This window comes from Pseudophryne corroboree, chromosome 2 (genome assembly GCF_028390025.1).
Source record: "Pseudophryne corroboree isolate aPseCor3 chromosome 2, aPseCor3.hap2, whole genome shotgun sequence".
Classification (NCBI taxonomy): domain Eukaryota; kingdom Metazoa; phylum Chordata; class Amphibia; order Anura; family Myobatrachidae; genus Pseudophryne; species Pseudophryne corroboree.
The window spans coordinates 687,414,042-687,440,506 of record NC_086445.1 but is presented as its reverse complement, the minus strand read 5'-3'; the positions used below and the strand labels follow the sequence as shown (position 1 = coordinate 687,440,506).

Here is a 26,465-nt window from a genome sequence, read left to right as displayed (position 1 = left end):
TGCCCAACTGCTAACAAATTTGCTGCTGCGATCAACTCAGAATTAGGCCCAAAATGTATTTGCTGCGCTCGGCTACAAAGGCGTTTGCACACTTGCAAAGCGAAAATACACTCCTCCGTGAGCGACTATGTGTTTGCATGGCTGCTAAAAGTAGCTAGCGAGTGAACATCTCAGAATGACCCCCTCAGTGCAGTAATAAGCCTTGTGATCTCAGGTGACCAACTTTACTGCAAGATTGAATGTCCATGTACTACAGTATGTCCCAAAACATTACAAACCAAATTAGACATGGGTGAGAGGCAAAGGAAATTTTTTTTTCTGTCTTACCTGTGTCTGCATCCTGATTAAGGCGTATCTGGACACAATCAAGTGTTAGGGCAAGAAAAGCACTGGATGCACTTTCACTTCTCATAATAGACAGAGCTGTGCTGGGGAGAGGATTAAACTCACTTGTCCTCCCAGACAACCTCAGAACAAGTACAACTTGTAAGTAATACTTACCGATTCCCATTATTGTTTAAAGAACATTATGCAAGTGTGCATGATTCATTATTTTCTGCATGCATTTCCATATGCATCTGTTGTCTCTGCTTGTTCTACACATTATTACCATACCGTATGTCTTCTGTTTATGCATTATATGATGATTAAAATTAGAAGGCAAATAAATCTTTGAAAGTTTTTATTAATTCTCAGACCATTTTGTAATTTAATTGATCTATTATGTGTAGACTAGTGTTTATTTTTTTACTTATTTTATTTAAAAAATGTGCAGTATTATTTTAATTAAAGTGTCAACTCTGACTGTAATAATTTACAAGTATTGGACTATTTTCTGTCTTATGTAACTTTGTTAGTTTTTTTTAGCACAGTTTGCTGTGAGGTTTTGCAATCAAAAGTATTTTGTCATTGCATGCAAAAATGTCCCCTTTGTAAAATCTAGAAACCCTGTGGCCAATCTGAGTTCAAATGAACAGGGGCGTAGCCAGAACTCTGCGGGCCCCATAGCAACATTTTGAAGGGACCCCTACCCAAATGCTGGAGTTGTCTTGGTGGCTCACATTTGGGTCATAATGATGCAAGCACTCAACCAGTTTTCAAATGGTTTGGTTTAAGTTGAATGGTATTTGCAATTTAACACTAATGGATGGGCTATTGATTTTCTTAATGAGTTTGCAATGAAGACATCAGTACACACTTACATTTTATGTTGCATCAGTGGAGGAATTAAAAATATTATTTCATTGAAAGTAAATACAATTAGAGTAATACAACAAAAGGAGCCTAATAGTAATATACATTAGGTTTATTGCTACCTAGATCAAAATGAGTAATAATGAAGTTCATGGGATGTGGCAAATGAAGATCAATCCATAGGCGAAAGAGCAGCTACACTATAAGGTACAAAAGGCAGAATTTGTATAGCATAAAATGCATTGTTGTGGAGATTCATTTTGGAATCCATGTATCTTGTTTGTGTGTATGTGTTTCTTTTTTTATTTTATTTTTTGTGACCATGTACTTTGCTTTATCTATTGCTTTATTACATTTTTACTGTGTAACCTTCTTATCCTTCCATTTACAATAGTACTTACATAAGCAGATTGGTCTATATTGACCTAACTTAGTATAGCTTTTTTTATTCCCTAGGCTTGGGCAACCTATAGCTACCCAGTTGATGTAGTACTACAAGTCTTATCATGCCCTGCTAGCGTTTGCCTACATCTGTGGTAAAGTTTCAATAACCACAGCCTGCATCATGCAAAAATAAAATTCTGACGCTACAGTAACTCTCTCAAACTACCATCCCATCTCTCAGCTCCCATGCCCTTCTAGGCTACTTGAGAGACTTACCCACATTCGCCTCACACACTTTCTTAACTCACACAAGTTATTGGACCCACTTCAGTCAGGCTTTCATGCTAAATACTCCACAGAGACAGAACTGACTAAGGTAGTGAATGATCTGTTCACTGCTAAGTCTGAAGGCCATTACTCACTTTTTATGCTAGATCTCTCTGCTGCTTTTTACACAGTTGACCAATCTCTTCTCATACAAACACTACAATTTCTAGGTCTTCAGGACACAGCCCTTTCTTGGTTCTCATCCTAGCTATATAATGGTGCATATACACTGTGTGATATTTTAGTCAATATTGCTAATTTTCCCCCTGCTCAGCGATATTGACTAAAATATCGCACAATGTGTATGCTGCAAATGACGCCCGCTGTGCATTCCGGGTGGTCGTTAATGCTTCTCTCTGTCTTCTGTGCATGCAGCTCAATTTTGGCTATATCAGCCAATATTGCATGTTAGGGCTGGCAGCGGGGTGATGTCACTAAGAGATATCGTTTGCAGTATTGGTCAGTGTGTATGCACTATGTCGGGCGGCCCAGGAGGGAAGGGTACACACTGTATCACTCATGAAACGTATCACACAGTGTGTACCCACCTTAAATTCTCTTTCAGTGTCCACTTCTCTGAATCTACCTCCTCTATGCTACCTCTATCAGCTGGAGCACTCAAGGCTCAGTCTTAGGCCCTCTGCATTTCTCAATCTGTACCACATCTGTTGGTAAACTAATCAGCTCTTTTGGATTTCAAGATCATCTGTACATGGATGATACACAAATCTACCTATCTTTCCCTGATTTGTCACTGAATGCCTTTCTGTCGTTTCATTTTGGTTGTCATCTTGCCACCTCAAACTTAATATTTCCAAAACAGAATTAATATATTTAGTAGTAACCAACCTGATATTTCTATTACTGTTGAGAATTTGACAATCAATCATACTCCACAAGCCCACTGGCTAGGTATAGTATCATCCTTGACTCTGAACTTTCCTCTGTTCCCCACATTCCATGCTCTCATTATCTCCCACATTGATTATTGCAATAGTCTTCTTACTGGTCTTACCAAGAGGAGACTCTCACCACTACAATCCATTCTGAATGCAGCTGCAAGGCAAATCTTCCTTCCTAGACATCGTCTGCGGATCCAATCTTTCAGTCCCTCCATTGGTTACCTGTATTCTACCATATTCAATATAAAATACTTTTGCTCACACACAAGGCAGTTAACCAAACTACACCAACATACATCTCTTCACTTTTCTCAAAATATCTCCCAACCAAACCTCTTCGCTCTTCACAAGATCTACGTCTCTCACCCACACTCATTATTCGCTCCCATTTATGATTGCAAAACTTTCTTTGGGCTGTGGAATTGCTTTCCTTGCACAATAAGACACTCCTCTATTCGTTAAACTTTCAAGCTTTTCCTGAAGACTCACCTCTTCAGGCAAGCTTATTAAATTCCTGAAACGCCCACATAACCTTCATAAACTTTCTTATCCAATTGCAGCGGAAAGGGTCTATGTACTAAGCCTTGGATAGAGTTACAGTGGAGGGAGATAAAGTACTAGAAAATCAGCTCCTAACTGCCATGTTACAGGCTGTATTTGAAAAATGACAGGAGCTGATTGGTTGGTACATTATCTCTCTCTACTTTATCTCTCTCCAAAGCTTAGTACATAGAGACCCCCCTGCCCCACTGTCCACTCATATCCTCACATATTTTCTAATTTTTCACTTTCCCATCCTTCTGACTCCAGACCAACATTGCTGTGTGACCATATCATACAGCCCACAAAGAACCTTTGCAATCTGGTGGACCATTATGCAATGAATAACACTTACCCTTGTGTATCAATGCCTATTTCCATATAGATTGTAAGCCAGCGAGCAGGGCCCTCCTACCTCTATGAGTGCCTGTTATTGCCCAGTTTTTTTTCATTACTGTTGTTTCCAATTGTAAAGTGCAACAGAATTTGCTACACTATATAAGAAATTATTAATAAATAATAAAAGCGTTGTATGTTTGCTAATTTTGATGTAGGTATCTTGAGCACGTTTGAGGAAAAGAAAAATGAAACTCTCTTTGTTGGGACACACTTGTAAGGTTATTATTTAAAACATAGCTTAATAATTATTAAGAAATGATGAACTCACAAACAACAATTGTGACACTGGTAAGTATAACACTCTTCAAATTATGGGGTGGGTAGAATATTCATCACATCAAAATCCACAAAAATCCACAAAGACAAGAGAGGGCCCAATGTGAGTACAGCCCATATTACATTACCAAATAGCAGTAGGATGATGTAATCCCTTTTATGCATGAAAACAATTGCTCTGGGATTATTCAATTAGAAAGTAAACAATTTGTCAACAATATATTAATAGTCCATTCAAGATAAAATAGAAAAGAATTTAAGTAGGAAAGAAGCGTGCATATGGTACAAACAAGCTCAGGGCCGTCTATTCGTATGGGCTCAATGGGCAGTTGCCCAATGGCCCCAGGAGTATGAGGGTCATAGACTGATAGCTGAGGGTCCCCTCTTTCCAGGGGTACCAGATTTTTGAAAATCAGCCCTGGGGAACCGGTGATAGTCGATGTCAAAGCAGTGAACCCCATCCAATCATGTTAATTGCTCTTTCCAGCCATATAGCTTGGGTTCTGTCTGACTTAGAGTTTTTTTGAGGATACACTCCAAAAGCTGGGACTCTCCCCTTTCGGTGGACACTGGCAGCTTGTCTCTACTACTGTATGCTCAGAACCAGAGATATCAGCCTCCCAGCAGCTGGTCCCTGCTCCAGCTCCACACGCTTAATAAGCAGTTTTATATTTTCGTCGGTGGATTGATCTGGCTTCTGAACTCTGATCCTTAAGTCCCCAGTACCGCCTTAAAGGTCGGACTCTCTGTTTTTTTTTATCCCAATCAAAGCTAAGAAATCTAGTTCCAGGAACTGGAGACATCTGCAGTCAAGCAATCTCCCCCCCCCCCCCCCCCCCACTGGAAAATTATGAATATTAAGCCCACTCCACTATCCACTAGAGATGAGCGCCTGAAATTTTTCGGGTTTTGTGTTTTGGTTTTGGGTTCGGTTCCGCGGCCGTGTTTTGGGTTCGAACGCGTTTTGGCAAAACCTCACCGAATTATTTTTGTCGGATTCGGGTGTGTTTTGGATTCGGGTGTTTTTTTCCAAAAACACTAAAAAACAGCTTAAATCATAGAATTTGGGGGTCATTTTGATCCCAAAGTATTATTAACCTCAAAAACCATAATTTACACTCATTTTCAGTCTATTCTGAATACCTCACACCTCACAATATTATTTTTAGTCCTAAAATTTGCACCGAGGTCGCTGTGTGAGTAAGATAAGCGACCCTAGTGGCCGACACAAACACCGGGCCCATCTAGGAGTGGCACTGCAGTGTCACGCAGGATGTCCCTTCCAAAAAACCCTCCCCAAACAGCACATGACGCAAAGAAAAAAAGAGGCGCAATGAGGTAGCTGTGTGAGTAAGATTAGCGACCCTAGTGGCCGACACAAACACCGGGCCCATCTAGGAGTGGCACTGCAGTGTCACGCAGGATGGCCCTTCCAAAAAACCCTCCCCAAACAGCACATGACGCAAAGAAAAAAAGAGGCGCAATGAGGTAGCTGTGTGAGTAAGATTAGCGACCCTAGTGGCCGACACAAACACCGGGCCCATCTAGGAGTGGCACTGCAGTGTCACGCAGGATGGCCCTTCCAAAAAACCCTCCCCAAACAGCACATGACGCAAAGAAAAAAAGAGGCGCAATGAGGTAGCTGACTGTGTGAGTAAGATTAGCGACCCTAGTGGCCGACACAAACACCGGGCCCATCTAGGAGTGGCACTGCAGTGTCACGCAGGATGGCCCTTCCAAAAAACCCTCCCCAAACAGCACATGACGCAAAGAAAAAAAGAGGCGCAATGAGGTAGCTGTGTGAGTAAGATTAGCGACCCTAGTGGCCGACACAAACACCGGGCCCATCTAGGAGTGGCACTGCAGTGTCACGCAGGATGTCCCTTCCAAAAAACCCTCCCCAATCAGCACATGATGCAAAGAAAAAGAAAAGAAAAAAGAGGTGCAAGATGGAATTATCCTTGGGCCCTCCCACCCACCCTTATGTTGTATAAACAAAACAGGACATGCACACTTTAACCAACCCATCATTTCAGTGACAGGGTCTGCCACACGACTGTGACTGATATGACGGGTTGGTTTGGACCCCCCCCAAAAAAGAAGCAATTAATCTCTCCTTGCACAAACTGGCTCTACAGAGGCAAGATGTCCACCTCATCTTCACCCTCCGATATATCACCGTGTACATCCCCCTCCTCACAGATTATCAATTCGTCCCCACTGGAATCCACCATCTCAGCTCCCTGTGTACTTTGTGGAGGCAATTGCTGCTGGTCAATGTCTCCGCGGAGGAATTGATTATAATTCATTTTAATGAACATCATCTTCTCCACATTTTCTGGATGTAACCTCGTACGCCGATTGCTGACAAGGTGAGCGGCGGCACTAAACACTCTTTCGGAGTACACACTTGTGGGAGGGCAACTTAGGTAGAATAAAGCCAGTTTGTGCAAGGGCCTCCAAATTGCCTCTTTTTCCTGCCAGTATAAGTACGGACTGTGTGACGTGCCTACTTGGATGCGGTCACTCATATAATCCTCCACCATTCTATCAATGTTGAGAGAATCATATGCAGTGACAGTAGACGACATGTCCGTAATCGTTGTCAGGTCCTTCAGTCCGGACCAGATGTCAGCATCAGCAGTCGCTCCAGACTGCCCTGCATCACCGCCAGCGGGTGGGCTCGGAATTCTGAGCCTTTTCCTCGCACCCCCAGTTGCGGGAGAATGTGAAGGAGGAGATGTTGACAGGTCGCGTTCCGCTTGACTTGACAATTTTGTCACCAGCAGGTCTTTCAACCCCAGCAGACCTGTGTCTGCCGGAAAGAGAGATCCAAGGTAGGCTTTAAATCTAGGATCGAGCACGGTGGCCAAAATGTAGTGCTCTGATTTCAACAGATTGACCACCCGTGAATCCTTGTTAAGCGAATTAAGGGCTGCATCCACAAGTCCCACATGCCTAGCGGAATCGCTCCGTGTTAGCTCCTTCTTCAATGCCTCCAGCTTCTTCTGCAAAAGCCTGATGAGGGGAATGACCTGACTCAGGCTGGCAGTGTCTGAACTGACTTCACGTGTGGCAAGTTCAAAGGGCATCAGAACCTTGCACAACGTTGAAATCATTCTCCACTGCACTTGAGACAGGTGCATTCCATCTCCTATATCGTGCTCAATTGTATAGGCTTGAATGGCCTTTTGCTGCTCCTCCAACCTCTGAAGCATATAGAGGGTTGAATTCCACCTCGTTACCACTTCTTGCTTCAGATGATGGCAGGGCAGGTTCAGTAGTTTTTGGTGGTGCTCCAGTCTTCTGTACGTGGTGCCTGTACGCCGAAAGTGTCCCGCAATTTTTCTGGCCACCGACAGCATCTCTTGCACGCCCCTGTCGTTTTTTAAAAAATTCTGCACCACCAAATTCAAGGTATGTGCAAAACATGGGACGTGCTGGAATTTGCCCATATTTAATGCACACACAATATTGCTGGCGTTGTCCGATGCCACAAATCCACAGGAGAGTCCAATTGGGGTAAGCCATTCCGCGATGATCTTCCTCAGTTGCCGTAAGAGGTTTTCAGCTGTGTGCGTATTCTGGAAAGCGGTGATACAAAGCGTAGCCTGCCTAGGAAAGAGTTGGCGTTTGCGAGATGCTGCTACTGGTGCCGCCGCTGCTGTTCTTGCGGCGGGAGTCCATACATCTACCCAGTGGGCTGTCACAGTCATATAGTCCTGACCCTGCCCTGCTCCACTTGTCCACATGTCCGTGGTTAAGTGGACATTGGGTACAACTGCATTTTTTAGGACACTGGTGAGTCTTTTTCTGACGTCCGTGTACATTCTCGGTATCGCCTGCCTAGAGAAGTGGAACCTAGATGGTATTTGGTAACGGGGGCACACTGCCTCAATAAATTGTCTAGTTCCCTGTGAACTAACGGCGGATACCGGACGCACGTCTAACACCAACATAGTTGTCAAGGACTCAGTTATCCGCTTTGCAGTAGGATGACTGCTGTGATATTTCATCTTCCTCGCAAAGGACTGTTGAACAGTCAATTGCTTACTGGAAGTAGTACAAGTGGGCTTACGACTTCCCCTCTGGGATGACCATCGACTCCCAGCGGCAACAACAGCAGCGCCAGCAGCAGTAGGCGTTACACGCAAGGATGCATCGGAGGAATCCCAGGCAGGAGAGGACTCGTCAGACTTGCCAGTGACATGGCCTGCAGGACTATTGGCATTCCTGGGGAAGGAGGAAATTGACACTGAGGGAGTTGGTGGGGTGGTTTGCGTGAGCTTGGTTACAAGAGGAAGGGATTTACTGGTCAGTGGACTGCTTCCGCTGTCACCCAAAGTTTTTGAACTTGTCACTGACTTATTATGAATGCGCTGCAGGTGACGTATAAGGGAGGATGTTCCGAGGTGGTTAACGTCCTTACCCCTACTTATTACAGCTTGACAAAGGGAACACACGGCTTGACACCTGTTGTCCGCATTTCTGGTGAAATACCTCCACACCGAAGAGCTGATTTTTTTGGTATTTTCACCTGGCATGTCAACGGCCATATTCCTCCCACGGACAACAGGTGTCTCCCCGGGTGCCTGACTTAAACAAACCACCTCACCATCAGAATCCTTCTGGTCAATTTCCTCCCCAGCGCCAGCAACACCCATATCCTCCTCATCCTGGTGTACTTCAACACTGACATCTTCAATCTGACTATCAGGAACTGGACTGCGGGTGCTCCTTCCAGCACTTGCAGGGGGCATGCAAATAGTGGAAGGCGCATGCTCTTCACGTCCAGTGTTGGGAAGGTCAGGCATCGCAACCGACACAATTGGACTCTCCTTGTGGATTTGGGATTTCAAAGAACGCACAGTTCTTTGCGGTGCTTTTGCCAGCTTGAGTCTTTTCAGTTTTATAGCGAGAGGCTGAGTGCTTCCATCCTCATGTGAAGCTGAACCACTAGCCATGAACATAGGCCAGGGCCTCAGCCGTTCCTTGCCACTCCGTGTGGTAAATGGCATATTGGCAAGTTTACGCTTCTCCTCCGACAATTTTATTTTAGGTTTTGGAGTCCTTTTTTTTCTGATATTTGGTGTTTTGGATTTGACATGCTCTGTACTATGACATTGGGCATCGGCCTTGGCAGACGACGTTGCTGGCATTTCATCGTCTCGGCCATGACTAGTGGCAGCAGCTTCAGCACGAGGTGGAAGTGGATCTTGATCTTTCCCTAATTTTGGAACCTCAACTTTTTTGTTCTCCATATTTTATAGGCAGAACTAAAAGGCACCTCAGGTAAACAATGGAGATGGATGGATTGGATACTAGTGTACAATTATGGACGGACTGCCACGGTTAGGTGGTATAAAAAAACCACGGTTAGGTGGTATATATTGTAATACAATTATGGATGGACGGACTGCCTGCCGAGTGCCGACACAGAGGTAGCCACAGCCGTGAACTACCGCACTGTACACTGGTTGATAAAGAGATAGTAGTATACTCGTAACAACTAGTATGACTGACTATGACGGTATAAAGAATGAAAAAAAAACCACGGTTAGGTGGTATATATTGTAATACAATTATGGATGGACGGACTGCCTGCCGAGTTCCGACACAGAGGTAGCCACAGCCGTGAACTACCGCACTGTACACTGGTTGATAAAGAGATAGTAGTATACTCGTAACAACTAGTATGACTGACTATGACGGTATAAAGAATGAAAAAAAAACCACGGTTAGGTGGTATATATTATAATACAATTATGGATGGACGGACTGCCTGCCGACTGCCGACACAGAGGTAGCCACAGCCGTGAACTACCGCACTGTACACTGGTTGATAAAGAGATAGTAGTATACTCGTAACAACTAGTATGACACTATGACGGTATAAAGAATGAAAAAAAAACCACGGTTAGGTGGTATATATTATAATAATACAATTATGGATGGACGGACTGCCTGCCGAGTTCCGACACAGAGGTAGCCACAGCCGTGAACTACCGCACTGTACACTGGTTGATAAAGAGATAGTAGTATACTCGTAACAACTAGTATGACTGACTATGACGGTATAAAGAATGAAAAAAAAAACACGGTTAGGTGGTATATATTGTAATACAATTATGGATGGACGGACTGCCTGCCGAGTTCCGACACAGAGGTAGCCACAGCCGTGAACTACCGCACTGTACACTGGTTGATAAAGAGATAGTAGTATACTCGTAACAACTAGTATGACTGACTATGACGGTATAAAGAATGAAAAAAAAACCACGGTTAGGTGGTATATATTGTAATACAATTATGGATGGACGGACTGCCTGCCGAGTTCCGACACAGAGGTAGCCACAGCCGTGAACTACCGCACTGTACACTGGTTGATAAAGAGATAGTAGTATACTCGTAACAACTAGTATGACTGACTATGACGGTATAAAGAATGAAAAAAAAACCACGGTTAGGTGGTATATATTATAATACAATTATGGATGGACGGACTGCCTGCCGACTGCCGACACAGAGGTAGCCACAGCCGTGAACTACCGCACTGTACACTGGTTGATAAAGAGATAGTAGTATACTCGTAACAACTAGTATGACACTATGACGGTATAAAGAATGAAAAAAAAAACACGGTTAGGTGGTATATATTATAATACAATTATGGATGGACGGACTGCCTGCCGACTGCCGACACAGAGGTAGCCACAGCCGTGAACTACCGCACTGTACACTGGTTGATAAAGAGATAGTAGTATACTCGTAACAACTAGTATGACACTATGACGGTATAAAGAATGAAAAAAAAACCACGGTTAGGTGGTATATATTATAATACAATTATGGATGGACGGACTGCCTGCCGAGTGCCGACACAGAGGTAGCCACAGCCGTGAACTACCGCACTGTATACTGGTTGATAAAGAGATAGTAGTATACTCGTAACAACTAGTATGACTGACTATGACGGTATAAAGAATGAAAAAAAAACCACGGTTAGGTGGTATATATTATAATACAATTATGGATGGACGGACTGCCTGCCGACTGCCGACACAGAGGTAGCCACAGCCGTGAACTACCGCACTGTACACTGGTTGATAAAGAGATAGTAGTATACTCGTAACAACTAGTATGACACTATGACGGTATAAAGAATGAAAAAAAAACCACGGTTAGGTGGTATATATTATAATACAATTATGGATGGACGGACTGCCTGCCGACTGCCGACACAGAGGTAGCCACAGCCGTGAACTACCGCACTGTACACTGGTTGATAAAGAGATAGTAGTATACTCGTAACAACTAGTATGACACTATGACGGTATAAAGAATGAAAAAAAAACCACGGTTAGGTGGTATATATTATAATAATACAATTATGGATGGACGGACTGCCTGCCGACTGCCGACACAGAGGTAGCCACAGCCGTGAACTACCGCACTGTACACTGGTTGATAAAGAGATAGTAGTATACTCGTAACAACTAGTATGACTATGACGACGGTATAAAGAAAGAAAAAAAAATACCACGGTTAGGTGGTATATAATTATACAATTATGGATGGACGGACTGCCTGCCGAGTGCCGACTGCCGACACAGAGGTAGCCACAGCCGTGAACTACCGCACTGTACTGTGTCTGCTGCTAATATAGACTGGTTGATAAAGAGATAGTATACAACAATATACTACTATACTGGTGGTCAGGCACTGGTCACCACTAGTCACACTGGCAGTGGCACTCCTGCAGCAAAAGTGTGCACTGTTTAATTTTAAATTAATATAATATTATGTACTCCTGGCTCCTGCTATAACAACCTGCAGTGCTCCCCAGTCTCCCCCACAATTATTATAAGCTTTTATACATTGATGTGCAGCACACTGGGCTGAGCTGAGTGCACACAGACTGAGTCACACTGTGTGACTGCTGTGTATCGTTTTTTTCAGGCAGAGAACGGATATAGCAGAGAACGGATATATTAAATAAAAGTTAACTTAACAACAACTGCACTGGTCACTGTGGTAAACTCTGTCTGCACAATCTCTCTCTCTCTCTCTCTCTTCTAATCTATTCTAATGGAGAGGACGCCAGCCACGTCCTCTCCCTATCAATCTCAATGCACGTGTGAAAATGGCGGCGACGCGCGGCTCCTTATATAGAATCCGAGTCTCGCGAGAATCCGACAGCGTCATGATGACGTTCGGGCGCGCTCGGGTTAACCGAGCAAGGCGGGAAGATCCGAGTCGCTCGGACCCGTGAAAAAAAAAGTGAAGTTCGTGCGGGTTCGGATTCAAAGAAACCGAACCCGCTCATCTCTACAGTATCCACCCCTGCCCACTCCACTATCCACCCCTACCGTGCATATTAAACACCCCCCTACCACCCAGGAAGTCATGTACTGGGGCCCATTCATTTAGCCCAATGCCCCTTTCTACAGTTTAGTGTTCTCCTTCCCACCCCATCTCCCACCATCTGTGAAGTAAAGGAGTAATTAGCAGAAATTACTGCTCCAGGTCCTACATGCTGAGCAGAAGATTGAACACCCCCAACTGCCCACGGGACATCAAAGCTGCCACTGATAGCACCCCCCTCCCCTACTGTTGGAGGATGGGTAGGGGCTCCAGTGCATTGCTGTGCCCAGGGGTCTACACTGCTGTTAAGATGGCCCTGAACAAGCTTCTACTTTTGACTGTCTTATCATTTTGACATTGGGTGGCCAATGAAAGTGCTTGTGATTTTGGGTTCACTACGGGTGGCCGGCGGTCGGGCTCCCGGCGACCAGCATCCCGGCGCCGGGAGCCCGACCGCCGGCTTACCGACAGCTTGGCGAGCGCAAATGAGCCCCTTGCGGGCTCGCTGCGCTCGCCACGCTACGGGCACGGTGGCGCGCTACGCGCGCCACACTATTTTATTCTCCCTCTATGGGGGTCGTGGACCCCCACGAGGGAAAATAATTGTCGGTATGCCGGCTGTCGGGCTCCCGGCGCCGGTATACTGAGCGCCGGGAGCCCGACCGCCGGCAAACAGAAGACCACCCTGTGATTTTGTACTGTACCTATATGCACTTACATACGGTGAGATATTGACTTATGTGCGTTTTTGACTGTGCAATTTTGACTATGTGTACTTTAGATTTTGGCTATGGCCGATTTTGACTATACTCTGTACTAGATAGTCACAATTGACTTGCCTGCACAGTCTATCTAATCTTGCGATACCGTCCCCGTGGGAGTGCGCATTGGTACCGAATCGGTATCACAAGCTGGCTAACATTTTGAGATATGCACTAACTTTCTTTGCGATTTTGACTATATAGTCAAAATTGCAAGGTAATGTTGCACCGTGTGTACACACCTTAATAAGATAGCCTGCATCTGCTGTTGACCTTAATTCTTATACTGAGCACATGAGCAGATTTATAGTTGGCTGCCACTTAAGTAAATTTTTGTTGACATTACTGCTGAGCCGGCCCTAACCAATATGGTGCCCCAGGCAATATTTTGGATGGTGCCCCCTAGCACCACCACTTGTTCCGCTTCTGACCCTGCACCCCTTTCCCAGCACCATCAACCCTCACCCATAGCAGTCCTCATTTTGGTGTTCCTACCCCCTATATTTTAAATAGGAACAGAGCGCACATTCGGTGCACAGCCCAAAAAGGGGCGTGTTTTTGCTGGCAAGGGGCAATAGTACCCCCATTTCAAATTACGCCACACAGTACTGCAACTTTATTCATATTTTATCATGCGATAGTGTCCCTTATTCACGTTGCATCACACAGTAGTACCAATTTACCTTATAAACGTTACTCCTCACAGAAGTGCCCTTTATTCACATTACACCACACCATATTGTTTTTTATTCACATTACACCACACAGTAGTGCCCTTTCTATATGTAACACCACACAGTAGAGCACCTTATACACATAATGCCATACATTAGTAATGCATTTATACACATAATACCACACAGTATTGCCCCTAACACATATGACACACATTAGTGGCCTTATAAACATAATGTGCCTTACACATTATTCCAACCTTTATTAATGCGCTTATACACATAATGCCCCTTACACATATGCCGAACACTATTGCACAACAAACCTACCCACACACAGCACTCACACGGCCGCTAACACTGTGACCTCTGCCTCTGCATGGATACAGATGTGTCCGGATACATCTTGCCTCAATGCGCCATGCAGCAGGAGATGCTTGGCGTGAGTCAGCTGGCAGCTCTGCTAACGTTGGGAGCCTTTTTTGATGAAAATGCATCTTATTTGCATTGCTATATGGCTAGTATGCACAAACAGCTTCTGCTGATTAAAATGATATGCAGCATGCCTATATACTGTGTGAGACTGTGGCTGTATCTGCATATGAAATGCTACATACAGAATATAGGCATGCCACATATCATTTTAATCAGCAGAAGCTGCTGGTGCCCCTAGGCATACCAAATGCCCTAGGCATTTGTCTAGTTTGCCTATGCCTAGGGTCGGCTCTGCATTACTGTATATGTTTTCCCAGGAACTTGTTAACTTTGGGGCCTTTAAAAGGTGATTTTTGGACAATGTTTTTATATAATAAGTACAATTATTAGATTTTTATATATTTTCATAGTGGCATTTGTATCTATTGTTAGTATTTTCTATGTCTCAGTGTAATAATTTTTAGATCATTATGTAGAAGCCAAATATCATTTTTACAATGGAGATATCATTGAGTCCATTAACTCATAAGTTTCATCATAAAAATTAAATTTTTGTCATATACAAACACACTGATGTTTCTGTATTAAAAAATCACCTTGTAAAACGTATGTTTAAAATATGTTATTTAGTATCTGTGCATTTGTTTTTTGGATTTCTGATGATGGCAGTTGTTTTTTTATACAATACATGTGCAACACTGTCAGCCAGATGTATGCTGGCACTTGCAATGTATTTCTACAAGTGGCAGCATATAAGAACCCTCATGATCTGACAGAACATTTTGCTACCTGTAGTGCCACTATTGCTTTTTTAATTTTCACAGTATTACCCTAGCCTGCACTCTGGCCTGTGATACCAGGAGTGGCCCAGTGCTATTCCCTGATAGGTCGCTACTCTGTAGGTGCAGGGGCTCATTGTTTTCCCAGTACCCCTAGAGGACTGTATATACACTGTGCAGTTAATGCTCTGAGCCATGAACCATGATGGTTAAAAGTACTTTAAGGATGATTGAAATGCACAGAAAGACCTCCAGAACTGATGTAATTGATGCTTGGTAACAGTGAATTGTTCTAATCCATAATATAGTTAGGGTTAGGAAATTGGCACCACAAATAGTGATGACGTCTCACAGTAAAAAGTATGGTATAGTGTTCAAAATAGTATCTAGAGTAAATGTTTGGCAGTAAATTGTAGATGTAGTCAGGTCAGAAGCCAGGCAGTCAGGACTTAATGATTACTTTTAATGATTACTAGAAATAAGATTGCACTGTTCAGCAAACACAGAGTTAATAGCATAGGAACGATAGACACTGTAGAGAACTTGGACTTGTGGTCAGAAACAATCCAAAAGTCTTGCACGTAGAATAGCATCGGCAGCCATTGTTCATGTCAGCATTGACAGTACAAAGCACTGTTTGCATGTAGAAGTCATACAAAGCAATGATGCCAAGCACTGGTTCCCAGAAATGTGTCTCCGGCACAATAGTCCACATACCAAATGCCAAAATGTAGGAAACATGTATCTAGCAACAAGATGCTTATGTTGCTTGGCCTTAATTGTAAACCTCACACAGCTATATTTGCTTGGAGGCTGCACCAGGATTGCTTTGATGTGTGACAGATCAGTCATCATGCAGAATATGCTGTTTTTTCTTCACACAACACTTGCGCGTGGTTTATATGTTTAAACTTTTAAATGAATTTTATTAATGAAATTGATACCTTCTTAGGGATAACCTCTTGCAGAATGCCCAACCCGAAACATCCAGTCCAAGTTGATAGTTGAGGGAGATATCCAACAGAAGTTGACTTGGGAAACCTCTTAACTCAATACATATTGTATGTGATGCTGCTAATCGTCGCTTCCTCCTGTCCCCACCACCGGCCCCCCTGGAAAGTTACACAACACACGTGTTTTTAAGGATGTAAATCCACCTTTTTATTAGAGATGTGCACTTGAAATTTTTCGGGTTTTGTGTTTTGGTTTTGGGTTCGGTTCCGCGGCCGTGTTTTGGGTTCGACCGCGTTTTGGCAAAACCTCACCGAATTTTTTTTGTCGGATTCGGGTGTGTTTTGGATTCGGGTGTTTTTTTTTAAAAACACTAAAAAACAGCTTAAATCATAGAATTTGGGGGTCATTTTGATCCCAAAGTATTATTAACCTCAAAAACCATAATTTCCACTCATTTTCAGTCTATTCTGAATACCTCACACCTCACAATATTATTTTTAGTCCTAAAATTTGCACCTAGGTCACTGGATGACTAAGCTAAGCGACCCTAGTGGCCGACACAAACACCGGGCCCATCTAGGAGTGGCACTGCAGTGTCACGCAGGATGGCCCTTCCAAAAAACCCTCCCCAAACAGCACATGACGCAAAGAAAAAAAGAGGCGCAATGAGGTAGCTGTGTGAGTAAGATAAGCGACCCTAGTGGCCGACACAAACACCGGGCCCATCTAGGAGTGGCACTGCAGTGTCACGCAGGATGGCCCTTCCAAAAAACCCTCCCCAAACAGCACATGACGCAAAGAAAAAAAGAGGCGCAATGAGGTAGCTGTGTGAGTAAGATAAGCGACCCTAGTGGCCAACACAAACACCGGGCCCATCTAGGAGTGGCACTGCAGTGTCACGCAGGATGGCCCTTCCAAAAAACATTCCACAAACAGCACATGACGCAAAGAAAAATTAAAGAAAAAAGAGGTGCAAGATGGAATTGTCCTTGGGCCCTCCCACCCACCCTTATGTTGTATAAACAGGACATGCACACTTTAACCAACCCATCATTTCAGTGACAGGGTCTGCCACACGACTGTGACTGAAATGACGGGTTGGTTTGGACCCCCACCAAAAAAGAAGCAATTAATCTCTCCTTGCACAAACTGGCTCTACAGAGGCAAGATGTCCACCTCATCATCATCCTCCGATATATCACCGTGTACATCCCCCTCCTCACAGATTATCAATTCGTCCCCACTGGAATCCACCATCTCAGCTCCCTGTGTACTTTGTGGAGGCAATTGCTGCTGGTCAATGTCTCCACGGAGGAATTGATTATAATTCATTTTAATGAACATCATCTTCTCCACATTTTCTGGATGTAACCTCGTACGCCGATTGCTGACAAGGTGAGCGGCGGCACTAAACACTCTTTCGGAGTACACACTTGTGGGAGGGCAACATAGGTAGAATAAAGCAAGTTTGTGCAAGGGCCTCCAAATTGCCTCTTTTTCCTGCCAGTATAAGTACGGACTGTGTGACGTGCCTACTTGGATGCGGTCACTCATATAATCCTCCACCATTCTTTCAATGGTGAGAGAATCATATGCAGTGACAGTAGACGACATGTCCGTAATCGTTGTCAGGTCCTTCAGTCCGGACCAGATGTCAGCATCAGCAGTCGCTCCAGACTGCCCTGCATCACCGCCAGCGGGTGGGCTCGGAATTCTGAGCCTTTTCCTCGCACCCCCAGTTGCGGGAGAATGTGAAGGAGGAGATGTTGACAGGTCGCGTTCCGCTTGACTAGACAATTTTGTCACCAGCAGGTCTTTCAACCCCAGCAGACTTGTGTCTGCCGGAAAGAGAGATCCAAGGTAGGCTTTAAATCTAGGATCGAGCACGGTGGCCAAAATGTAGTGCTCTGATTTCCACAGATTGACCACCCGTGAATCCTTGTTAAGCGAATTAAGGGCTCCATCCACAAGTCCCACATGCCTAGCGGAATCGCTCTGTGTTAGCTCCTCCTTCAATGTCTCCAGCTTCTTCTGCAAAAGCCTGATGAGGGGAATGACCTGACTCAGGCTGGCAGTGTCTGAACTGACTTCACGTGTGGCAAGTTCAAAGGGCATCAGAACCTTGCACAACGTTGAAATCATTCTCCACTGCGCTTGAGACAGGTGCATTCCACCTCCTATATCGTGCTCAATTGTATAGGCTTGAATGGCCTTTTGCTGCTCCTCCAACCTCTGAAGCATATAGAGGGTTGAATTCCACCTCGTTACCACTTCTTGCTTCAGATGATGGCAGGGCAGGTTCAGTAGTTTTTGGTGGTGCTCCAGTCTTCTGTACGTGGTGCCTGTACGCCGAAAGTGTCCCGCAATTCTTCTGGCCACCGACAGCATCTCTTGCACGCCCCTGTCGTTTTTTAAAAAATTCTGCACCACCAAATTCAAGGTATGTGCAAAACATGGGACGTGCTGGAATTTGCCCATATTTAATGCACACACAATATTGCTGGCGTTGTCCGATGCCACAAATCCACAGGAGAGTCCAATTGGGGTAAGCCATTCCGCGATGATCTTCCTCAGTTGCCGTAAAAGGTTTTCAGCTGTGTGCGTATTCTGGAAAGCGGTGATACAAAGCGTAGCCTGCCTAGGAAAGAGTTGGCGTTTGCGAGATGCTGCTACTGGTGCCGCCGCTGCTGTTCTTGCGGCGGGAGTCCATACATCTACCCAGTGGGCTGTCACAGTCATATAGTCCTGACCCTGCCCTGCTCCACTTGTCCACATGTCCGTGGTTAAGTGGACATTGGGTACAACTGCATTTTTTAGGACACTGGTGAGTCTTTTTCTGACGTCCGTGTACATTCTCGGTATCGCCTGCCTAGAGAAGTGGAACCTAGATGGTATTTGGTAACGGGGGCACACTGCCTCAATAAATTGTCTAGTTCCCTGTGAACTAACGGCGGATACCGGACGCACGTCTAACACCAACATAGTTGTCAAGGCCTCAGTTATCCGCTTTGCAGCAGGATGACTGCTGTGATATTTCATCTTCCTCGCAAAGGACTGTTGGACAGTCAATTGCTTACTGGAAGTAGTACAAGTGGTCTTCCGACTTCCCCTCTGGGATGACCATCGACTCCCAGCAGCAACAACAGCAGCGCCAGCAGCAGTAGGCGTTACACGCAAGGATGCATCGGAGGAATCCCAGGCAGGAGAGGACTCGTCAGAATTGCCAGTGACATGGCCTGCAGGACTATTGGCATTCCTGGGGAAGGAGGAAATTGACACTGAGGGAGTTGGTGGGGTGATTTGCGTGAGCTTGGTTACAAGAGGAAGGGATTTACTGGTCAGTGGACTGCTTCCGCTGTCGCCCAAAGTTTTTGAACTTGTCACTGACTTATGATGAATGCGCTGCAGGTGACGTATAAGGGAGGATGTTCCGAGGTGGTTAACATCCTTACCCCTACTTATTACAGCTTGACAAAGGCAACACACGGCTTGACACCTGTTGTCCGCTTTTCTGTTGAAATACCTCCACACTGAAGAGCTGATTTTTTGGGTATTTTCACCAGGCATGTCAACGGCCATATTCCTCCCACGGACAACAGGTGTCTCCCCGGGTGCCTGACTTAAACAAACCACCTCACCATCAGAATCCTCCTGGTCAATTTCCTCCCCAGCGCCAGCAACACCCATATCCTCCTCATCCTGGTGTACTTCAACACTGACATCTTCAATCTGACTATCAGGAACTGGACTGTGGGTGCTCCTTCCAGCACTTGCAGGGGGCGTGCAAATGGTGGAAGGCGCATGCTCTTCACGTCCAGTGTTGGGAAGGTCAGGCATCGCAACCGACACAATTGGACTCTCCTTGTGGATTTGGGATTTCGAAGAACGCACAGTTCTTTGCGGTGCTTTTGCCAGCTTGAGTCTTTTCAGTTTTCTAGCGAGAGGCTGAGTGCTTCCATCCTCATGTGAAGCTGAACCACTAGCCATGAACATAGGCCAGGGCCTCAGCCGTTCCTTGCCACTCCGTGTGGTAAATGGCATATTGGCAAGTTTACGCTTCTCCTCCGACAATTTTATTTTAGGTTTTGGAGTCCTTTTTTTACTGATATTTGGTGTTTTGGATTTGACATGCTCTGTACTATGACATTGGGCATCGGCCTTGGCAGACGACGTTGCTGGCATTTCATCGTCTCGGCCATGACTAGTGGCAGCAGCTTCAGCACGAGGTGGAAGTGGATCTTGATCTTTCCCTAATTTTGGAACCTCAACATTTTTGTTCTCCATATTTTAATAGGCACAACTAAAAGGCACCTCAGGTAAACAATGGAGATGGATGGATACTAGTATACTTATGGATGGACTGCCGAGTGCCGACACAGAGGTAGCTACAGCCGTGGACTACCGTACTGTGTCTGCTGCTAATATAGACTGGATGATAATGAGATGAAATCAATATATATATATGTATGTATATATAATATCACTAGTACTGCAGCCGGACAGGTAGATAATATATTTATTAGGTAATGATGACTGATGACGGACCTGCTGGACACTGTCAGCTCAGCAGCACCGCAGACTGCTACAGTAAGCTACTATACTATAGTAGTATGTACAAAGAAGAAAGAAAAAAAAAAAACCACGGGTAGGTGGTATACAATTATGGATGGACTGCCGAGTGCCGACACAGAGGTAGCTACAGCCGTGGACTAACGTACTGTGTCTGCTGCTAATATAGACTGGATGATTGATAATGAGATGAAATCAATATATATATATATGTATGTATATATAATATCACTAGTACTGCAGCCGGACAGGTAGATAATATATTTATTAGGTAATGATGACTGATGACGGACCTGCTGGACACTGTCAGCTCAGCAGCACCGCAGACTGCTACAGTAAGCTACTATACTATAGTAGTATGTACAAAGAAGAAAGAAAAAAAAAAACCACGGGAAGGTGGTATACAATTATGGATGGACTGCCGAGTGCCGACACAGAGGTAGCTACAGCCGTGGACTAACGTACTGTGTCTGCTGCTAATATAGACTGGATGATTGATAATGAGATGAAATCAATATATATATATATATGTATGTATATATAATATCACTAGTACTGCAGCCGGACAGGTAGATAATATATTTATTAGGTAATGATAACTGATGACGGACCTGCTGGACACTGTCAGCTCAGCAGCACCGCAGACTGCTACAGTAAGCTACTATACTATAGTAGTATGTACAAAGAAGAAAGAAAAAAAAAACCACGGGTAGGTGGTATACAATTATGGATGGACTGCCGAGTGCCGACACAGAGGTAGCTACAGCCGTGGACTAACGTACTGTGTCTGCTGATAATATAGACTGGATGATTGATAATGAGATGAAATCAATATATATATATGTATGTATATATAATATCACTAGTACTGCAGCCGGACAGGTAGATAATATATTTATTAGGTAATGATGACTGATGACGGACCTGCTGGACACTGTCAGCTCAGCAGCACCGCAGACTGCTACAGTAAGCTACTATACTATAGTAGTATGTACAAAGAAGAAAGAAAAAGAAAAACCACGGATAGGTGGTATACAATTATGGATGGACTGCCGAGTGCCGACACAGAGGTAGCTACAGCCGTGGACTAACGTACTGTGTCTGCTGCTAATATAGACTGGATGATTGATAATGAGATGAAATCAATATATATATATGTATATATAATATCACTAGTACTGCAGCCGGACAGGTAGATAATATATTTATTAGGTAATGATGACTGATGACGGACCTGCTGGACACTGTCAGCTCAGCAGCACCGCAGACTGCTACAGTAAGCTACTATACTCTATAGTAGTATGTACAAAGAAGAAAGAAAAAAAAAACCACGGGTAGGTGGTATACAATTATGGATGGACTGCCGAGTGCCGACACAGAGGTAGCTACAGCCGTGGACTAACGTACTGTGTCTGCTGCTAATATAGAGTCTAGACTGGATGATAAATTATTGATAATGAGATGAAATCAATATAATATCACTAGTACTGCAGCCGGACAGGTACTATATATATTTATTATGTAATGACTGATGACGGACCTGCTGGACACTGTCAGGTCAGCACAGCACCGCAGACTGCTACAGTAAGCTACTATAGTAGTATGTATAAAGAAGAATGAAAAAAAAAAACCACGGGTAGGTGGTATACAATATTATATATATATATATATATTATATACAATTATATATATATATATATATATATATATATTAAACTGGTGGTGATTGATTATTAAACTGGTGGTCACTTCAGGTCACGTGGCAACTTGCAACTAGTACTCCGAGGCCTAAGCAGACAATCACAAAATATATTATTATACTGGTGGTCAGTGTGGTCACAACAATGGCAGTGTGGCACTGACTCTGGCAGCAAAAGTGTGCACTGTACGTTATATGTACTCCTGAGTCCTGCTCTCAGACTCTAACTGCTCCCCACTGTCAGTGTCTCCCCCACAAGTCAGATAATACACTTACAGTCACACTATCTATTATCTAATCTAGTATAAAATATCACTTCAGCAGCAAGTAGTATAGTAGTATACAGTATAGTAGTACTCCTCCTAATAATGCTCCCCAAAATACTGTGTCTCTCTCTTCTCTAAACGGAGAGGACGCCAGCCACGTCCTCTCCCTATGACTCTCAATGCACGTGTGAAAATGGCGGCGACGCGCGGCTCCTTATATAGAATCCGAGTCTCGCGATAGAATCCGAGCCTCGCGAGAATCCGACAGCGTGATGATGACGTTCGGGCGCGCTCGGGTTAGCCGAGCAAGGCGGGAAGATCCGAGCCTGCTCGGACCCGTGTAAAAAACCTGAAGTTCGGGCGGGTTCGGATTCAGAGGAACCGAACCCGCTCATCTCTACTTTTTATAGAAAACTATAATTTCATTAATAAAAAAGAAAAGAATTTGACCTATTAAAATTGAACTGTGAAATTTACTAAAGTTTCATCTTCATCTCCTTCCCATATAAGGTTCAACTATTTCAAATGAGGAAACAAGTTAAATATTCATTCATTAAAGTAAATACATATTACATTAATCGACATATACAAATATATTTTCACTTCAGCATATCTTGTTTTACCACAACACTCCCAAATCACCTCATCACTGTTGCTTATCAGAGAATTTGTTTCACCTGCCACAGGCGAAAATATACACGTTTCACTGAACTGGTAGAAAATGTTTTTTTGTTTTTTTTTGGGGTGATCCCAATAGGATAGCCCAAAAAACATTTTGGAGAACATTAGAAAAAAATCACAGAATACGTCAATTTTTCACTCCCAATATTTCTTCACAGCTAATTGTATACCCCAATATAAGTAATTTTTTGAGGTCAGATGACCTTAGTTATCATAGGCGAACAATAATTTTGCTAGTCTAGGTTTCATACTGTAGTAAAAATGTGATCAAATGGGATTGGGGAGGTGTTTTAGCATTTTCCAAACTTTTTTCTCAAGATGTATGGGTTTATTTTACAAAAAAAAAAATAAAAAAAAAATAGAGGTGGCTTCAAATCTTCTGGTAGGCGTTCCTCTGGATACTCAGAACGTGTTGTAGAAAAACAACATACAGTAGGTTCTACTACTGTATTTCATAAGGTGAAACATACAGAATTAATCCTTCAAGATTGTACTCACCTTCATACTGCTTACTACAGACGTGACTTCTGATATTAACCCCATGGTAAGGAGGGCTACACTAATGTACTAATTTGTTTTCTGTTCTCATGTCAAGAAAGCCTAATTGGTATCTGCCAATCAGAACTCTCTAAAAAGCAGCATCTGCAGAAGCTCCAAATTGCAGCCATTACTCCCCCTGAGTGTGATACTGATTAGATAGGGTTTTTAATTCCCATGAATCCAATTAGTTAATGCCAAAACTCAATTAGAATTTCAATCCTCAGGTAATCAAGACCAACTCTGTGTTGCCAACTGCAAAGCAAATAACCTATTCATATAAAACTAAACAGATATGACTGAGCTTGGGCTGCAAAATATATTGCTGTAATGATAGAACCAGTTATACAGCTGTTTACTTACGTCTCCTTTGACGAGCTATATCAATATTGTCCAAAGTCATAATGTAACAAGGAAGAGGAATTTGCCAATGCAAATTTCTATGCAGTGCAATCCTCGTGATCAAGATTGTGTGGGTTTGTGGAGGTACATCAAAGTGGCTTACATGGTTCAAATGGCACCTTTGATAAATGCACATGGCTATCGTTCAGCGTCCATAAACAAAAAGTTAAACCATAGAAATATTGGAATGATTGAACATGGAACTTAGTATAAAAAACAGTTAAAGAATCTGTCTATCTATCCACAGTATCTATCTATAAGAACTGAAGGGGGTGGGCAGTTGAGAAAGGTCTGAAACCTTGCTAATAAACTAGTGTTTATGCAAGTAAAATGCTTGGAGGGCATTCCCTATGAATTAACTATGTACTGTGTCTGTTTATATAATTTATATATATACATATACTGTATACAGTACACACAAATATACAGACAAGTAAGGTGTGGCACTCGCAGCATAAAGAATCACACAAAGGTATGCATCTTATTCCAACATTTCAATGTGGACCATTGTCATCAGGGATCAGGATTGGAATGAGAAGAGAGGGCAGGTTCGCCATCCATTTAGGCCGAGCTCAGGTCTTTGGACTATTAGCCTCACAGAACGCTAAATAGGACTTTCAGCTGTTGGTGTGTGTTAAAAGGCTGTCAGCCTGATCATCATTCTCTCACACTGCTCGGGGTAAAGGAGAGACTATGGAGTCTCTGTTAGAGAAACCTGCTCTTGAAATCCATTGAGCTGTGCCTGGTAAAAACTTCTTGTATTTTTTTTTTATAAGTTAGGGTTATCTTGTTTATAGTTTGCACTAGGTGACAAGGTATTTATTTTGATGTTTATGTCTATTTTTCTGCAAAATAAAACTGATTGAGGCCAGTTCTACCAAGCCAGTGGACTTGTGTGATCTCTCAGTGCTGCATCCTTCCATCTACCCCAGAAGATGAAACCTGTTCCCCTGACCCTGGGGCACTGTTATGTTGGAGACTGTCACCAAGTGGAGCCACAAAGTGCAAAATAGAGACAAGCTGGCAATAGAAAGAGGTTTTGTTGGTTGTACATGTGCAGGTGAGTAAGAGAGACCCCAAGGAGCGGAGCTGTAGAGCGGGGTGTCTGCCAGTTGAGACTGAAGAGTGACAATGCTTAGTTGGTGTCAACCAAGTGCTAGGCAACTGAATACCTGTTGACAGAATGCTTGGGACCACAGTAGAAGTGCCAGTAGTGTGTATAAGAGATCTGGAAAGGCAACATGGCAGAGATCCATGGAAGCTGTGTGAGTAAATCTAATTAAAGGAGACATCCTTACTGTCAATGTACTGCAGTACTAAGCAACTTCTAAACTGGAAAGACACTGAGTTATAAGTATACAGATTTGTCCTCATGCACTGTTGCTCAAGTCACAGCAAATAGCCCATCTCAGTGCACCAAGTCAAAGGCAACTCGGCCACACAGGGCGTCTTTCTCACTGAAAATGTGCATCTTATTCACATAAATAAATCTACGGAGAGTGACAAAACTATGTTGCTAGCTTACACTGATTAATATGATGTGTGACATTTGTACATATGTGTGCACTGAGTCTAAATCTGTGTAAGAAGGTCTGCATTTTTTTTTTCTCACGCCAAGTTTAATTCCTTTTTTGGGTCATCTGCAACTTTATATGTAACATAGTAACATAGTATCTGAGGTTGAAAAAAGACAATTGTCCATCGAGTTCAACCTATTTGTGGTCTCCTATGCATGATGATTTGACTAAAATTTCTGACTGATGCTGCTGTCAGCCGTTGCATTTTATCCCTATTTATAGTAACTATAATGCATGACTATGCACCATACCCCTGGATATCCTTATCCATTAGGAATTTATCTAACCCATTCTTAAAGGTGTTGACAGATTCCGCCATTACAACTCCCTCGGGCAGGGAATTCCAAACACGTATTGTCCTTACCGTGAAAAAGCCTTTACGACGTATTGTGCGGAATCTCCTCTCCTCTAACCTGAGCGAGTGTCCACGAGTCCTCTGTGTTGATCTAACCAAAAACAGGTCCCGCGCAAGCTCTGTGTATTGTCCCCTTATATATTTGTAGATGTTGATCATATCCCCTCTTAGTCTCCGCTTTTCCAATATAAACATGCCTAGTCTTTCAAGCCTTTCCTTGTATTCCATCGTCTCCATGCCCTTAATTAGTTTGGTCGCCCTCCTCTGTACCTTTTTTAGCTCCAGGATATCCTTTTTGTAGTACGGTGCCCAGAATTGTACACAGTATTCAAGGTGTGGCCTCCCTAGTGAATTATATAACGGGAGTATAATACTCTCGTCCCTAGCATC

General features: G+C 43.6%; 1 protein-coding gene across 5 annotated transcripts in view; it reads left to right on the top strand.

The window, feature by feature from the left end:
* The first annotated feature begins 381 nt into the window (after positions 1–381).
* Positions 382–26,465, top strand: part of LOC135044096 (polymeric immunoglobulin receptor-like) — a 206,519-nt gene continuing 180,435 nt past the window's right edge. For 3 of the 5 annotated variants that reach the window (XM_063955179.1, XM_063955177.1, XM_063955180.1), the window contains exon 1: positions 382–486. The gene's annotated coding sequence lies outside the window, so the exon portion shown is untranslated. Of the gene's footprint in view, positions 487–1,320; positions 1,402–26,465 lie in introns of all 5 variants that reach the window. The other 2 variants (XM_063955178.1, XM_063955181.1) reach the window with 2 other exon arrangements.